Source organism: Arachis duranensis, chromosome 9 (assembly GCF_000817695.3).
Source record: "Arachis duranensis cultivar V14167 chromosome 9, aradu.V14167.gnm2.J7QH, whole genome shotgun sequence".
NCBI classification, from domain to species: Eukaryota; Viridiplantae; Streptophyta; class Magnoliopsida; order Fabales; family Fabaceae; genus Arachis; species Arachis duranensis.
Window position 1 is genome coordinate 81,685,216 of NC_029780.3, and position 18,797 is coordinate 81,704,012.

Genomic DNA, 18,797 nt, shown 5'->3' on the forward strand with positions numbered 1-18,797 from the left:
CTTTTGATAAGTTTAGATCATATCTCATTGGTTCAAAAGTAATTGTGTTCACTGATCATGCAACACTCAAATACTTGCTTACCAAACAAGAATCTAAGCCCAGACTAATAAGGTGGATCCTGCTGCTCCAAGAGTTTGATATTGAGATTAAAGATAGGAGCGGAGCAGAAAACAAGGTAGCTGACCACCTCTCAAGGATCCCACAAGAAGAAGAAATGCAGTAAGTAACAGTAAATGAAAGCTTTCCTAATGAACAATTGATGATGATTCGAGTAGCCCCTTGGTTTGCAGACATAGCTAACTTCATGGCTATTGGGGAGCTACCAACTAACATCAATATGCACATGAGAAGGAAGCTAATCAAGGATGCCAAACACTACATCTGGGATGACCCCTATTTGTTCAAAAAGTGTGCTGATGGAGTCCTAAGAAGGTGTATATCCCATGAAGAAGGGCAGGAAGTGTTATGGCAGTGCCATGGGTCAGCATATAAAGGTCACTTTAGTGGAGAAAGGACAGCAGCAAAGTGCTTCAATCCAAATTTTACTGGCCAACAATATTTAAAGATGCCAAGGAAATGGTGTCAAGGTGTGATGAATGTCAAAAAGCTGGTAATATAACCAATAGAAACGAGATGCCACAGCAATACACACTAGAGCTAGAGCTATTTGAGGTCTAGGGGATAGATTTTATAGGACCCTTCCCAACTTTCTACTCAAATAGCTACATTTTGGTGGCTATTGATTATGTCTCAAGGTAGGTAGAAGCCATCGCCACTGCAACAAATGACAACAAAGTTGTGATAAGCTTCTTGAGAAGGAATATCTTCAGCAGATTTGGAGTTCCCAGATCACTCATTAGTGATGGAGGGCACATTTCTGCAATAAACAACTGGAGGCACTCCTTCTCAGATATGGAGTAAAGCACAAAGTGGCAACTCCATACCACCCACAGACCAACGGGCAAGCTGAGATCTCCAATAGAGAGCTAAAACGAATCCTTGAAAAAACTGTTGGAAGCTCAGTAAAGGAATGGTCTAAGAAGCTAGATAATGCTCTATGGGCCTACAGGACAGCCTTCAAGACCCCCATTGGGATGTCACCATACCAACTAGTATTTGGCAAGGCATGCTACTTGCCAGTTGAACTGGAGCATAGAGCCTTCTGGGCTCTAAAACTACTGAATTTTGATGAGCAAGCTGCTGGAGAAAAGAGATTAATACAACTCAATGAGCTGAAAGAGTTTAGAAATCAAGCATATGAGAATGCAAAAATCTACGAAGAGAACACAAAAAGGTGGCATGACCAAAAGATAGCAAGAAGGGACTTCACTGAAGGACAGAAGGTGTTACTCTACAACTCAAGACTCAAGTTCTTCCCTGGAAAACTTAAGTCTCGATGGTCAGGACCTTTTACCATACTCAAAGTGTTTCCCTATGGTCATGTAGAGCTCATGGAGGACAAGACTCAGAGAACTTTTTCTGTCAATGGCCATAGACTCAAACACTACTTGGGAGGCTCCTTGGAGGAGCAGAGAGTGAGCTACAAGCTCAGCTAAAGATGAAGGAATGTCAAGCTAATGACAATAAAGAAGCGCTAGTTGAGAGGCACCCCAACACTTTATCCTTTTTTTATTTAATTGCTTTTCTTAGAAGTAGTTTAAATTATGTTGCTTTAGATAGTTTAACTTTCAATAATTAGGATTAGTTTAGTTACAATTGTAGATTAGAAAGGCTGATACTAGCTTTGATAGCTAGATTTTCTTTACACTCTCTTATTTCCTTCTATTTGGGAATTGCAACTTGATAAATGCATAACTAATGATGAGTGAATGGGCTGAGAACTAGCTAAAGTGCTAAGTTTGGTGTGGCCTCTTACCTACTTAATCTAGGCTTACAAACAATTAATAGTTTGATTTTGAAGAGTAAGCCCAGAGATTAAGTTTGGTGTGGCCACCACCAAGGATCACATAGCAGCCTAAGTCACCCAATTTGAAAGCACTTAATGCTTTGGGTAAAAACATGAACGTGGTTTAATGAGTTCAGAGAAATTAGAATCAAAAGAAAATGAAAAGATTGATGTTATTCCACTCTTATTAACACATTAAATACACAATGATGAAACCAATTTATTAAGATGCCAAAGAATTAAGTTTGGTGTCCCAAGGGACACCCATCAGTTGCAATCCAATTCATTCTTGATGAGAAGAAATGTGAAGGGGTTCTTTTGTCATTACTAATGAGTTCAGTTTCAATTTCAAGAGAGAAGATGGAGCCCACATGGTAAACAACTCACAAAGCAAGGAAGTCAAAGTGTACTTGCACCTTGGAACTCGACACATGCAGAAGACTGTGAGAAAAGAGTTGGCACCTCTTCCCACGCTAGGCGCCACTTCCCAAAGTGGGAAAACATTTAACCCTTTTTATTTCCCACCCTTCGAACCACACCATTCACCCATTATAAAAGCTTCACTCCCCATCTCCCCTCCCACTTCAACAACCCCTACACCCCTCACCTTCGCTTCTCTTTTCATCTTCTACTATCTCTCATCCCCTACTTTCTTCTTTTTTTTTATTGGGACAATCAAGTCCTAAGTTTGGTGTTGGAGCAAAACCTTGTTTTGCCTTCTCTTTTTTTTCAACCCCCATTTTTTTACAACCTCAAGCACACTCTCCCAACCTAATGGCACCACCAAAAAGCTCAGTCTCAAAGAAAAGAAAAACCAAGGAACCAACCTCTGGATCCTCAAGCTCTTTTAATGATTATAAGTTCCTCTCCGCATTCAACCAAAATCAATTCTATGGTTAGGTGAGTGAGAGGGAAATCATTCCAAAAGTTGAGTTTCAACTAGGGAGGAATGAGCATATTGAAATCACCAATAGGGGTTGGTCACTTCTATGCAACCCACCAAAGAAAGTGGTAGAGAGCTTGGTGAGGGAATTCTATGCCAACGCAGTGCCTCAACCAGGGCAACAATATGGCTACATTAGCTATATAAGGGGGAAGTCCATTGACTACAGCCTCTCTAGCATAGAAAGAATGCTAATGGTGAAGAGAACAAACTCCACTCAGAGCTATGAAGAGAGAATGAAGCAGCAAGACCCTGGGTTTGAGGAGATTCTGAATGAAATTTGTGTGATGAATGTGCGTTGGATAAATAACAAGGATGGGATACCCAACCAATTGAGGAGAAGAGATTTGAGCCCCCAAGCTAGAGGGTGGCTAGAATTTGTGAGGAGGTCCCTAATCTCCACATCCAACACTTCAGAGGTGACCAAGGAGAGAGCGGTGCTCATCTATAGCATCATGAGAGGAGAAAACATCAACGTGGGGGAGATGATCGCCAACAACATCAACAAAGCACTGAAAAGTACCAGTGACAACACAAGGTTGGCATTCCTCAGCATTACACAGAGGCTATGTGATGAGGCTAAAGTTGAAAAGATCATTGATGAAGTGCTTGTGAAACAAGACAAGTTCATAACTGCCAAAAAGATGGCCAAGGTGGTGGCTGTCCACCCACTCAACAGGGCTAGAGAACGAAAAGCTCATGCTCATGAACCACAACAATAACAAGAAGAGGAAGAGGCATAAGATCAACCTCACTTTCTGGCACTTCAACCACCACCACACTACCAATATCAGCAAATTTCAGAGGGATTCAACTGGGAGCAATTGCAAGGAGATGTACACCAAATGAAGGGAGACCTACACCACTTGAGGGAAGACATCAATCAATTCAAGGAGACTCAGCAACAACAATGTAGCCAAGTCAACTAGAACATTCAACAACTCCAAGGGAATTGGGAGTATATAAGGAAGGAGCAGCAAGAACAATTTGACTGTGGAGAGGTACGAACCGCACTAGACAAAATAACAGAGCAAGGCAAGTGGCAACAGAGGAAATTGGCTAAATTTAGAAATCTCTATGATGCCAGGACCATATCCAGGAGGCAGTATGATATCAACACATAAGCAAAACTGAATCACTTGTGTAACGCTGTACCCGTTCTAAACCCAGGATACCTAACCTTCATGCAAGGGATGGAAGAGCTAAGTGCAAGACAAGAGGAAATCCTAGCCAAACATAAGGAAGAAGAAAGGAATTACATGAGAAGGCTAGGATTTTGGAACCCCAAGGATACCAAGGCTCAAGAAGGTTCCTCCAAGCCAGATGAAGGTGGCTCATCCCCTTCCAAGAAGAAGGACAAAGGGAAGGGGCCAATGAACTAAAGACGAAGCTGCTCAAGGTTATTGAGTCTCATGGTTGACATTTTCCAATTTTTGAATTTTGTTTAAACCTTTACTTTATTTACTTCTTAAATAATCATGCTAGGATAGTTTATGTTTTATGCTTATTTTTTAATTCCTGTCTGATGTCTTTATGAGTTTTTTTTTTTTTTTTACAAGAAAGAAAATGCCATGTATTTCAAGTCTTCATTTCAACTTAAAAAAAAAAGTAGAGCTTGTCTCCATAAGAGTTACTATGAGTTGTGCAAAAACAATAAGAGAGACCAAGGCCAAGAGGGATCATCAAACAAACTAAGAAACAAGAAACTAAGTGTAGGACCTTGGATGAACTAAAAAGAAAATGAGTCATGCAGAGCAACTAGTCCTAGAAGGTATAACAAGGGAAGACTAAGGGGTGTTCCTTGAATATCCATAGAACCAAGAGGTAGTAAGCAATAAAGGCCCAAGGCTCTGAGCATCAACTACTGGGATAGAAAAAGAAACATTAAAAAGCTAAAAAAAAGAATTAATGATCTTAGTAGATGCTTGTGGTGAAGATGTGTCAAGAAGAGACCTGGGCAAGTAAATTCTTAGGGGTGTCTCAACACCCAGTACCCTAAAACCAACTGGTTTGGAAGTGCTAGTTGAAAGACTAATTAAAGGGTTGTCTTGAGACAAAACACTTAGAGTCGTGGTCAAGAAAGCAAAACAACCCTTACTACTTCAAGGTGACAATCAATAGAAAGGACCCCTGAAGCCTATACCTGAAGGAACCCTCAAAGATCCAAGAGCTTTCCATGACAATTAAAACATTCATACATGTGTTGGACACTTAGTTTTACTCTTAGTTGTATTGCAATCATTCAAAGCCAAGGCCTCAAGATATAAAGGTTTACTCACATTGATTTGCTTGGGACAAGCAAAGCTTAAGTTTGGTGTTGTGATGACTTGTATCATCTACCCTTCTTTCTTGCATAAAGAAGATCATAAAAGAGAATAAATCTCATCTGATCAGTACAATTCATGGATTATTTGATGAATATTATGGTACACTACTTTGAGATGAGTTGTGCTGAATTTTAGGTGAAAAAGAGCATCAAAAATGGGAAGAAGACAAACAAGAAGCTGGGCTTGTGAAACTGGCGTGCCACATGGAGCAAACGCCACAAAAATGTACTGGCGTGGCATGCCAGGAGCTAGGCGTGGTAAGCCAGTACTAAAGTCCAGAGAAGAAGTCCAAGCATGCATATGGGCGTGGCACGCCAGGGACTGGGCGTGGCACGCTAGTACAAAATTCCAGAGAGTAAAATGGAGGACACAAAAGGGGCGTGGCACGCCTGACCCATCAACTACTATGGGCGTGCCACTTGAGCAAAGGGGCGTGGCATGCCAACTCACCATCTCAAGAAGAACCTCCACTATGGCGTGCCACTTGGTGTCGAAGGCGTGGCACGCCAACTCTAACAAGTCACTTGGGCGTGCCACTTGAGAACCCATGCGTGGCATGCCAGGCTTGAAGAGTGCACAAATGCATGGGCGTGCCACTTGAGCAGCATGGTGTGGCACGCTGGTACAATGATCCAGAAAAGGGGCTGAAGGCAATTGAAGACTGGGCGTGCTGCTTGAAGTCGAAGGAGTGGCACACCAACCTCTCAACCTCACTTAGGCGTGCCACTTGAGCAACCAGGCATGGCACGCCAATGCACAAAGATAACAAAAGCAAGGACTGGGCGTGCCACTTGGTGTCGAAGGCATGGCACGCCAACCCGAGCATGTCACTATGGCGTGCCACTTGAAGGCCGAGGCATGGAACGCTAACTACTGGAACTAGACAAGATCATGGGCGTGCCACGCCAACCTTCAGGCGTGGCACGCTGGTACAAGTTTCCAGAGAGGATGGAGGAGGCTAATTACATGGGGCATGCCACTTGGTATCGAAGGCGTGGCATGCCACTCACTATTCTTCACTTAGGCATGCCACTTGAGCAACCAGGCGTGGCACGCCAGTGTCATTCAGAGGTCAAAGAAGCATTGGGGCATGCCACTCGAGTTTGTGGTGTGGCACGCCAAAATAGAGGAACCACTCACTCACAAGGGGGCATGGCACGCCAGACCCTGGGCGTGCCACGCTAGTGCAACTTTCCAGAGGAGCTTAGCCAAGCACACAGCAAGGGCGTGGCACGCCAGACCCTGGGCGTGCCACGCTAGTTCAATTTTCTAGAGGCAAAGAAAAGTGGAAAATGGCAAAAGGCGTGCCACTTGAGTTTGAAGGCGTGGCATGCTAACACAAGAATTCCACTATGGCGTGCCACTTGAGTCGAAGGCGTGGCACGCCAAGGTTGACAAAGGGATGAGTGTGCCACTTGAAGGATTGGGCGTGGCACGCCAAGCTAGAAATGAAGGGCACGTGACACGCCAACTGAGAAGTCACGCTTATTGAGTGTTTTCATTTCCCTCCAAAATGTAATTTTCCCTTATCACTTTTGTAATTCTTTTATTTTACTAGGAGTAGTATAAATACCCCCAAGGAGTACTGAAGAATGGGTTAAGCAATTAGTTTTAGATCTACTTTTACACTTCACTTTTGAGTACTTTTTGAGCTATGAGTAGCTAACTTTCCTCTCATTGAGAGAGGGAGCTCTGTTGTACTTGATGGATTGATAATAGTGAAATTCTTCTTCTCTTCATCTTCTCTTTGATTTGCTAGAAGGAATTTCGTTCTTAATTCTTAGTGTTCAATTATCTTGGGAAAGAGATTGAATACAATTGGGTTTCATGGGAACCTTGGGAAAGGAAACATGAAACCATGCTTGAAATCCTTTCTCACACTTGAGTAGAATCTGGGTTTTGGTGTTTGGATACGTGACATATAATCCTCCCTATACCTGGACCTATAAGGGTGTGTGGTATAATCAGGGACCAACCATATCTCTCTTCATGAGTAATTAGACCAAGGAATTGGCTATTGATCAAGATTTGAGAGATTGAGTCACCAAGGGATTGGGGCTCAATCAATCATGATTGCCAAGAGGTCAATGAGTTGCATGATTGAAGAGTATATAAGCTAGATTTGATCCAAAGAGAAAACATCTCCCAATCTCAATGAATTTCCCCATTCTTATCTATCCATTTCTTTACTACTTAACTTTTACATTCAGCAATTCCCCACTCCCATTTACATTCAAGTCATTTATGATTCAGCACTTTACATTCTGCAATTTCCGTTTCGGCACTTTCTTGCTTTTCTTTATATTCTAGTCATTTACATTTATGTCATTTACAATTCTGCATTTCATAATCTTATTGATCCGCTTGACTAATTCATCAACCAATTAAAACTGCATGAATATGCCAATCTCTGTGGATACGATCCCACTCCATTGTGGGTTAATACTTGACGATAATTTTGGTGCGCTTGCCAAAAGAACTAATTCACTAATTTTTGAATGGGGGTGTGAATTAGAAACTCATCAGGTTCTTGGTCGCCTTTCAGTTTTATTTGAGGAACTGTCCATGTAGAGATTCCATTCTGTGGGGATTTCCGGTGTGTCTGTAAATTCTGCAATGAAGTCGGTTAGGTATTGTGATTTGATGGCTGTCCGAGCTTCGTATTGAAGGTCGAATTTGGACAACTCGACTGCCCATTGCAAGATTATGCCTGCTAGGTTCGTTTTCTGCAAAATTCCTTTTATGGGCTGGTTAGTCTGAATCCTAATGGTGTGAGCTTGGAAGTTTGTGATGTGTGGAAAACGATCCAACACAAAACTCAGCGACAAGTGTACCGGGTCGCATCAAGTAATAAAACTCACGGGAGTGAGGTCGATCCCACAGGGATTGAAGGATTAAGCAATTTTAGTTTAGTGGTTGATTTAGTCAATTGAATCAAGTATTGGTTGAGTGATTTTGTATCCAACAGTAAGTAAATAGCAGGAAATGTAAAGGGAGAGGGATAATTTGTAGAAATTAAAGAGACTTGAAAGTAAAGGCACTGAATCTTAAAGAACAAGAAACTAAATGACTGAAACTTAAAGTGCAAGAAATGTAAATTGTAGTAATTTAAAGTGCAAGAAATATAAATTGCTTGAATGGAAAAGGGATTTGAGGACTGGGAATTCAGAATTTAAGCAAGGGAAATTAAATTACAACAATTAACTAAACAAGAGATGAATTGAAATAAATTGCAGCAGGGGTTCACAGAAGAACCAAAAGGAAAATGGGATCTCAGGACTCCAGAGACTAGATAGCAAAGTCTAGATCTCAATTGCCTTCCCAGATCCAAGTTCACAAAGCAATTAAAGAGAAATTGAAGATTGAAGCAGTAAAAGAAGTTGAATTCAACTCAATTATGCAGTAGGAAAATCAAAAAGATCTTAAATGGAGATTGAGACAGAAGTTCCTCAATTCTTCACACTCAAGACTCAACAAAACCCCGTAAAGAAAACAAAATGATCAGAGGAAGAAAAGTGAATTCCCTCCTCCAATTCTCAAGACAAGTTTGCAGAAGTACAGAAAAATGGAACGTGCTCTCCAGTGACTAAGGATGAAAATTCAAAATGAAATAAAATCTCCAAAACAAATAAAACTCCCCAAAACCCCTTCTCTGATCCTAACTAACAACTATTTATACACTTTCTATTTTGGATCTAAGAATTTTGAGTGGGCTTTTTGATTTGGTGAAGAAATGAATTAAGTTGGATTTTTGAGTGAAATTCAGCCCATCTTGCTCCCAGGAGGCTGCCCTGCACTTGTGGAGGGCAGAGCAGGAAAATTGTGTGATGAAGTATGTGGCGTGTCAAGTGTGGGATAGGCATCAGGATGCTGCCCTGCCCTTGTGGAGGCTAGGGCAATGTTGTCATGGTGCGTCTTGCCTCCCTACCCATGCGTGCTTGCTGCTGGCCATGCCAAGTGCTCATGCCCGTGCCAATTTGTGCGCTGGCCGTGCCAAGGTTGTGCGCCATGCACCAAGGAACGCTGCCCTGCCCTCCTTGTGGGCAGCGCTTTCCTTGCTCTTGGGTGAGGTCCCAGGTTCGAAACTTGCTGGATGGCTTTTTGTTGCATTTCTTCCTTAGGTTTCTTGGCACCAAAGTAGCGCCTAGTTCTTTGCTTCCTCAAGGTGCTATGTTCGATCCTTGGAGGTTGAAAACAAACCAATTTTTGCTTGTTTTCCTTGTATTTGAGCGCTACTTCTTTCCTTCTTATTCTTGGGTTCGAAACCTATGGGTGGCACTTGGAGACAATTTCCTTTGATTTATTTTGGTGAGAGCCTGATATTGCTCTTGAGGGGGGTAGGCAGAATTTTCCTTGTAGTGCTTTACTGATGAAGTATACGGGTTGTTGCCCACTGCCGTCTTCTCGAACTAGTGCTGAGGCTACTGCCCGACGTCTTACCGCGAGGTATAATATGTGAGGTTCTCCTTCCCGTGGCCGAGTTAGGATAGGTGGTTGTCCCAGGAATCTTTTGAAATCTAGGAAGGCCTGCTCGCACTCCGTTGTCCATTCAAACTTCTTTCCCTTCCTCAGAATGGCGTAGAAGGGAAGAGATCTTATTGCCGATCTGGCTAGAAATCTAGACAAGGCTGCCAACCTCCCGTTCAGTTGTTGTACCTCTTTGACACAAGTCGGACTCTTCATGTCGAGTATGGCCCGGCATTTATCCGGATTCACCTCGATTCCTCTTTGTGTGAGCATAAAACCTAAGAATTTGCCAGCTTCTACTGCGAAGGTACATTTTACAGGATTGAGTCGCATGCCATGCCGTCTTATAGTGTCGAATACTTGGGTCAGGTTGAACAATAGCGTCTCTTCATTTTGTGTCTTTATTAACATGTCGTCCACATACACTTCCATGATTTTTCCGATGTGATAAGTAAAGACCTTATTTATTAATCTTTGATAAGTAGCTCCCGCGTTTTTAAGACCAAAAGGCATGACAATGTAGCAGTAGTTTCCTTTTGGGGTTAAGAAGGAAGTTTTTTCTTGGTTGGGTGGATACATTGGGATTTGATTGTCTCCTGAGTATGCATCCATAAACGAGAGGTATTTATATCCGGAGGAGGCATCTACCAAAGCATCGATACTTGGGAGTGGATAAGGATCTTTTAGGTAGGCTTTGTTGAGATCAGTGTAGTTGGTGCACATTCGCCACTTCCCGTTTGATTTTTTCACCAAGACGACGTTAGCTAGCCATAGTGGGTATTTGACTTCTCTTATGAATCCTGCCTCTAGTAGAGCTTGTACCTGCTCTTCCACGGCTTGGGATCATTCTGATCTGAGCTTTCTATGCCTCTGTTGTACTGGCCGAGATCCTGGGTAGACTGCTAGCTTGTGGCACATTAACTTGGGGTCTATGCCTGGCATGTCTGCAGCCTTCCATGCAAAGTGGTCGACGTTATCTCGCAAGAACTATATGAGTGATTCTTTTATGTCTCCTTTTAGGATTGTACTGATATTGGTTGTTTGGTCCGGGGTGTCCCTGATCTGGACTTTCTCTACTTCACCTTCGGGTTGTGGGCGGAGTTCTTCCCGCCTCTGCACTCCACCGAGTTTGATTGTGTGGAATTTTTTTCCTCTGCCTCTGAGGTTTAGACTTTCATGGTAACAGTGGCGTGCCATCTTCTGGTCTGCTTTTATTGTAGCTATCCCTTCTGCAGTTGGGAATTTCATGCAAAGATGTGGAGTCGAGACTATTGTGCTGAGCTGGTTCAATGTTGTCGGACCTATTAAGGCGTTGTAGGATGAACTTACGTCGACCACGATGTAATCTATCTTGAGTGTTCTTGATTGGTTTCTTTTTCCGAAGGTTGTATGTAGTGAGATGTATCCAAGCGGTTGAACCGGGGTGTCTCCCAGTCCAAACAGGCTGTTCAGATATTCTCTAAGTTCTTTTTCTTCTAGGCCAAGCTTGTCGAAGGCATTTTTTAACAAGATTTCGGCGGAGCTCCCTTGGTCTATCAGTGTGCGGTGGAGATTTGCGTTTGCCAGTATAACAGTGATGACCATGGGATCGTTGTGTCCTGAGATGATACAGGATGCGTCTTCTTTGGTGAAAGTAATTGTGGGGATGCCGGGTGCTTCCTCCTTCCCCTCAACATGATATACTTCTTTAGATATCTTTTGCAAGATGATTTGGAGATTTCTCCTCCCGCAAATCCGCCGTGTATCATGTGGACGTGTCTTTCTAGTGTACGAGGTGATCGCTCGGTTCGTCTGACATCTTCTTCCCTTCTTCTTTTTCTTTGCTTATCGTCCCGGGTGGCCAGGTACCGATCTAATTTCCCTTCTCTTACTAGTTTTTCTATGACATTCTTTAAGTCAAAACATTCGTTGGTGGAATGCCCGCGGATTCGATGGTATTCACAATGTTCGGTCCGATTTCCTCCTCCTTTTTTGCCTTTGAGTGGTCGAGCTGTAGGTATTTTTTCAGTGTGGCAAACCTCTTTGTAGACATCCACAAGGGACACCCGAAGAGGGGTATAATTGTGGTATTTTTTAATTTTTCCCCATGTCGATCTTCCTTCTTTTTGGACTCTTTGTCCTTATCCCGGGAGGGATAGGTGAATCCGGATTTTGAGGTCTCTCCTAGTCGAGAGTTTTCCTCCATGTTGATGTACTTCTCTGCTCGTTCTTGCACTTCATTCAAAGATGTGGGGTGTTTTTTCGATATAGATTGGCTAAAAGGTCCCTCTCGAAAGCCATTGATGAGGCCCATAATGGCAGCCTCAGTTGGTAGGCTTTGTATGTCCAGGCATGTTTTGTTGAATCTTTCCATGTAGTTGCGAAGACTTTCTTGTTCTCCTTGCTTGATTCCTAATAGACATCGGGCGTGCTTAGCCTTATCTTTTTGGATGGAGAATCTGGCCAAAAACTTCTTGGCTAAGTCATCAAAACTCGAGATGGACCTAGGAGGTAGATTGTCGAACCATATAATTGCTGTCTTTGTTAAAGTAGTTGGAAAGGCTTTGCAGCGAACTGCATCTGAGGCGTTGGTGAGGTACATTCTACTTCTAAAATTGCTGAGATGATGGTCAGGATCTGTAGTGCCATCGTACAAAGTCATATCCGGGAGTTTAAAGTCTTTTGGGATTTTGGTCTTCATGATCTCCTTGGTGATTGGATCTTGGTCCTTGCGAGAGCTATCCTCATGAGGGGATCGGTTAGCTTTGGTCTTGAGATCGGCTTGGAGTTTTAGGAGTTTGTCCTCTAATTCCCGGCATCGCCTTATTTCCCTTTGTAGGTCTTTCTCAGCCTCTCGTTGACGTAGGGCCTCTTCTTCAAGTTGTTTTAAATGGTCTTGAAGCGCCTCCATGGCTCCCGCATTTGGAGAATTCTTTTTGTTGTTAAGTTGAGGAGTATCCTTTAGTGTAGTGTCCGCATTTTTGTGCGGCGTTCTATCCTCTAGATCTGAATTGTGGTCGTTGTTATGGTCGTCCGCCATGGTGATGGGATGACTTCCAGGTTCCCCGGCAACGGCGCCAATATTCCAAGGGTTACCTGAAACTGTAGGTTGATCTCGGACAAGATCTTCTGTACTGGTCAGAGCTGTTGTGTCTGACTTATTGGACTTTGGTGGTGGTGCTGATCCTTCATCACCAGAGGGTGGTGGTACCTGCAAGGGACTCCGATGCTTAAGTTAGCAAGGGTCTTAAGCAGGTTTTTAGTAGAATCAGAGTATGAGTTATACCTGGGTGCTCTAGTGTATTTATAATGGTGTGGAGTGACCTTTCTGGAGATAAGATAGTTATCTTATCTTATCTTATCTTATCTTCGAGTGAGGTCATCTTATCTTCGAGGGAACCGCCCTTATCTCTATAGACTTTGGACTGCCTTAGTATTTGGGTCGTGTTCCTCTGTTGGGCCCTTTTTGGGCTCTTCCTGGTGATTGTGCCGAGCTCTCTGAGAAGAGGTCGGATTGTCCTGACCTGAAGAGGTCGGTCGATTTATCAGTAGAACATATCGGGTCGGATAGCTCAACCCAGGGTATGAACAGGTTGGTTGTCCAACCACCTCTTTGCTTGGTCCTTTACTGCAAAGGAAAAGAGTAGCAATCAATAGACATCTTGGTCTACACCCTCAGTGCGTACTGTGTCAGCTATTTGCGGTTCTTCTTGTGGAAGCTGGTGCACAGAATTTTGATTTACACTTTTTACAACTCCGGTGCCACTAACCAGCAAGTGCATTGGGTCGTCCAAGTAATACCTTACGTGAGTAAGGGTCGATCTCATGGAGATTGTCGGTTTGAAGTAAGCTATAGTTATCTTGTAACTCTTAGTCAGGATATCAATAATAATTCTTAGTTTTATTTGTAAAAAGTAAAAAGAACAAGAAATAAATAATACTTGTTATGCAGTAACGGAGAACAGGTTGAGGTTTCGGAGATGCTCTACCCTTTGAGTTTCTGCTTTCCTACTGCCTTCTTCTTCAAACACGCCTGGCTCCTTCTATGGCAAGCTTTATGTTGGTGGATCACCATTGTCAATGGCTACCATCGATCCTCTCAGTGAAAACATATCTGCTACGGTTTCCCGCATGGCTAATCATCTGTCAATTCTCACTTGTGTTGGAATAAGATCCATTGATCTTTTTGCACACTGTCACTACACCCAACAATCGCGAGTTTGAAGCTCGTCATAGTTATCCCTTCATAGACCCTACTCAGAATACCACAGACAAGGTTTAGACTTTCCGGATCTTAGGAACGCCACCAATTGATTCTAGCCTCTACCACGAAGGTTCTGATCTCACGGAATTGAATGCTCTATTGTCAAGAGAGACAATCAAACTCGTAAATCAGGAGCCCAAGAGATACACTTGATGTATGGAAAACGATCCAACACAAAACTCACCGGCAAGTGTACCGGGTCGCATCAAGTAATAATAACTCACATGAGTGAGGTCGATCCCACAGGGATTGAAGGATTGAGCAATTTTAGTTCAGTGGTTGATTTAGTCAAGCGAATCAAGTTTTGGTTGAGTGGGTTGTATTTAACAGAAGCTAAATTGCTTGGAATATAAAGGGAGAAGGGAGAATTGCAGTAAATTAAAGAACAGGAAAATAAACTTGCTGAATCTTAAAGAACAAGAAAGTAAATGACTGAAACTTAAAGTGCAAGAAATGTAAATTGCAGTAACTTAAATGGCAAGGAATGTAAATTGCTTGAATGTAAAAGGGATTCGAGGACTGGGATTGCAGAATCTAGACAAAGAGAAATTGGATTGCAACAATTAATAGAGCAGAAACTGAATGAGAAGCAATTAGGATTCAAACAGAAATTAAAATCAAAGTGCAGCAGGGTTCACAGAAGAACCAAAAGTAAATTGGGATCTCAGGACTCCAGAGACTAGGTAGCAGAGCCTGGATCTCAATTACCTTCCTAGATCCAAGTTCTCAAAGTAATTGACAAGAAATTGAAGAAGAAGCAGTAAAGGAAATGTAAATGAGTTCAATTATGCAGAAGAGAAATTAAAGAGCTCTTGAGTGGAGATTGAGACAGAATTTCCTCAATTCTTAACACCCAAGACTCAAACAAGAAAATTAAAAATGCCCAAGCAAGAACGAGGAAGAAGAGAGATCAATTCTCCTCCCCAATTCTCTAAAATCTCAGTTCAGTCTCTTAAGAAAAGTTGCAAAAATTTAAAGCTCAAAAGAAAGTGCAAAATTCAAAAGTCAAGTAAAAGGTCCTAATTACATCAAACTAGCTCCTATTTATACACTTTCTATTCTTGGATTTTGGGATTTGGATGGGCTTTTGATTTGGTGAAGAAATGAATTAAATTGGATTTTTAATTCAATTTTTGGCCCAAAAATAATAGCTTCCAGGAGGCTGCCCTGCCCTTGCGGAGGGCAGGGCAGGATTTGGTGCTTGGTGCGTGCATGGTGCGGGCGGATGATGCTGTGGTGCGCAGGATGCTGCCCTGCCCTCGCGGAGGGCAGGGCAGAAAAAATTGGTGCCCCAGAAATGTGCCATGGTGCGCTGCTGGTGCTGCCAGATGATGCTGCGGTGCGCCAGAAGGGTGCCTTGGTGCGCCAGAGTTGTGCACCAACAAATTGCTGCCCTGCCCTCGCGGAGGGCAGGGCAGTGTTTCCACTTTGACGTCCCAAGTTCGAAACTTGGATGCTACACACGCTACCCATTTTCCTTGGCTTTCTTGGCACCATAATGAAGCCTAGTTCCTTGCTTCCTTCTTGTTCCGCGTTCGAGACTTGTAGCAAGCATTATAGGCATTTTCCTTTGATTTTCTTCCCTTGGTGAGCCCGATACTGCCCTTGTGGAGGGCAATGCTTGCCTCCCCTCTTTACATGTGGCACACTTCTCCTTCCTTTGACCACGTTTTCTTCTCCTTTGGTCACGCTTTCTTAGGCCACACTTTTCTCTTTTATTCTTTTCTTCACCTACAATAAACCAAAACAACCACTCCAAGTATCACTAAATTCACAAGGCTTATAAATCAATTAAAATTCAATTAAAATTAGCTTAAACCTTATGAGTTAACATTAATTTCATGGTGGTTGTTTGATTTAAAGAAGTTATGCATTTTCACTCCAAATCACTTACTTAAGATGCAAGAAAGTGCATAAAGACTAATAAAACAAGTGAAATTAGCTTGAAAAATGGGTATATGATTTCTTGTCATCAACACACACAAGCTGTTGCAGGTAGAATAGAAGTGGTTGTCAGACATGCGTTCATAAGTTGAGAATGGTGATGAGTGTCATGGATCATCACATTCATCACATTGAAGTATGAGTGAATATCTTAGAACAGAAGCAAGCGCGATTTTATAGAAAATAGTAGTAATTGCATTAATTTATAGAGACACAGCAGAGCTCCTCACCCCTAACCATGGGTTTAGAGACTCATGTCGTCAAAGGTACACTAAGGAATGTAAAAATGTCATAAGTTACAAAATGAATCTCTAAAAGTAGTTTTTATACTAGACTAGTGACCTAGGTTTACAAATAATGAGTAACTAGATGCAGAGAGTGCAGACATCCACTTCCAGGGCCCACTTGGTGAGTGTTTGGGCTGAGCTTCCTAGCTTTCATGTGCTTGTGCTATTCCAAGAGTTGAAGGCCAGTTTTGGTGCCAATTTGGGCGTTTACCTCCAGCTTTGGTGCCAATTCTGGCGTTTTACGCCAGAAAAGGGTCTCTGACCGGCATTTGGCTGCCAGTTTGAGCTATCAAAGCTCAAGCAAAGTATGGACGTATGGACTATTATACATTGCCGGAAAGCCCAAGATGTCTACTTTCCAGCGCAATTTAGAGCGCGCCAATTGGGCTTCCGTAGCTCCAGAAACTCCACTTTGAGTGCAGGAGGGTCAGAATCCAACAGCATCTGCAGTCCGTTCTCAGCCTCTGAAATCAGATTTTTGCTCAGGTCCCTCAATTTCAGCTAGAAAATACCTGAAATTACAGAAAAACACAAAAACTCATAGTAAAGTCTAGAAATGTGATTTTTTCATAAAAACTAATAAAAATATTATAAAAAGTAACTAAAACATACTAAAAACTATGTAAAAATAATGCCAAAAAGCGTATATATTATCCGCTCGTCACAACACCAAACTTAGATTGTTGCTTGCCCCCAAGCAACTAAAAACAAAATACGATAAAAAAGAGAATATACAATAAATTCCAAAACATCACGAAGCTTAGTTCTACTTAGATGAGCGGGGCTGGTAGCTTTTTGCTTCTGAACAGTTTTGGCATCTCACTTTATCCTTTGAAGTGCATAATGATTGGCATCTATAGGAACTCAGAATTCAGATAGTGTTATTGATTCTCCTAGTTCAGTATGATGATTCTTGAACACAGCTACTTATGAGTCTTGGCCGTGACCCTAAGCATCTTGTTTTCCAGTATTACCACCGGATACATAAATGCCACAGACACATGACTAGGTGAACCTTTTCAGATTATGACTCAGCTTTGCTAGAGTCCCCAGTTAGAAGTGTCCAGAGTTCTTAAGCATACTCTTTTGCTTTGGATCACGACTTTAACCACTCAGTCTCAAGCTTTTCACTTAGACCTTCATGACACAAGCACATGGTTAGGGACAGCTTGATTTAGCCACTTAGGCCATGATTTTATTCCATTGGGCCTTCCTATCCATTAATGCTCAAAGCCTTGGATTATTTTTACCCTTGCCTTTTGGTTTAAAGGGCTATTGGCTTTTTCTGCTTGCTTTTTTTCTTTTTCTTTCTTTATTTCTTTATTTATTTATTTTTTATCCGCAAGCTTTTTCCTTTTCACTGCTTTTTCTTACTTCAAGAATCAATTTTATGATTTTTCAAATTATCAATGACATTTCTCTTTGTTCATCATTCATTCAAGAGCCAATAATTTTGACATTCATAAAGTTCACTATAAAAAATATGCATTGTTCAAGCATTCATTCAGAAAACAAAAAGTATTGCCACCACATCAAAATAATTAAACTAATTTTACGATAGAATTTGAAATTCATGTACTTCTTGTTCCTTTGCAATTAGAAACATTTTTCATTTAAGAAAGGTGAAGGATTTATGGGACATTCATAGCTTCAAGGCATAGACACTAGACACTAATGATCATGTAATAAAGACACAAACATAGACAAACATAAAGCATAGGAAACCGAAAAACAGAAAGATAAGAGCAAGGAAATTAAAGAACGGGTCCAGCTCAGTATCACGGCTAGTCCTTCCTCTTGTAGATCCTATGGAGTGCTTGAGCTCTTCAATATCTCTTCCTTGCCTTTGTTGCTCCTCCCTCATAGCTTTTTGGTCCTCTCTAATTTCATGGAGGATAATGGAGTGCTTTTGGTGCTCCATCCTTAGTGCTTTTGGTGCTCCTATCCTTAGTTGCTCCCAATAGTTGTGTGGAGGGAAGTGCATCCCTTGAGGCATCTCAGGGATTTTTTTTTGTTGAGGGACTTCCTCGTGCTCTTGTTGAGGTCCATGAGTGGGCTCTATTGTTTGCTCCATCCTCTTTCTAGTGATGGGCTTTTAAGATGAATCTCTCTATCTCCCATGACTCGGAGTTGGAAGCAATTGCCTTCCCTTTTCACTTTCTGGAGGTTTCTCTGGCCTTAGGTGGCATTAAGGTTATTGAAAACAAAAAGCAAAGCTTTTTCCAACCCCAAACTTAAAAATTTTTCTCGTTTCTCGTCCTCGAGCAAAGAAATAAAGAAAGGAGTAGAAGAAGAAGAAAAAGAGGAAATGGAGGTGTGTGGTGAATGGGTTATGGGGAAGAGGGGTGTGAAGATGAGAGAGAGTGAGGTGGGGTAGGTGGGGATCCTGTTAGGTCAACAGATCCTGAGGTGTCAAGGATTTCTCATCCCTGCACCTTTCTGGCGTTCAAACGCCCTCTGTGTAGCATTTCTGGCATTTAAACGCCAGTCTGCTGCCCTTATCTGGTGTTTAAACGCCAGTCTGCCTGCCAGTTCTGGTGTTTAATGCCCGGAATGGTGCTAGGCTGGGCGTTTAAACACCCAGTTTCCTTCCTTTACTAGCGTTTAAATGCCAGTCTGTCTGCCAGTTCTGGTGTTTAACGCCCAGAATTGTGCTAGGCTGCACGTTAAACACCCATT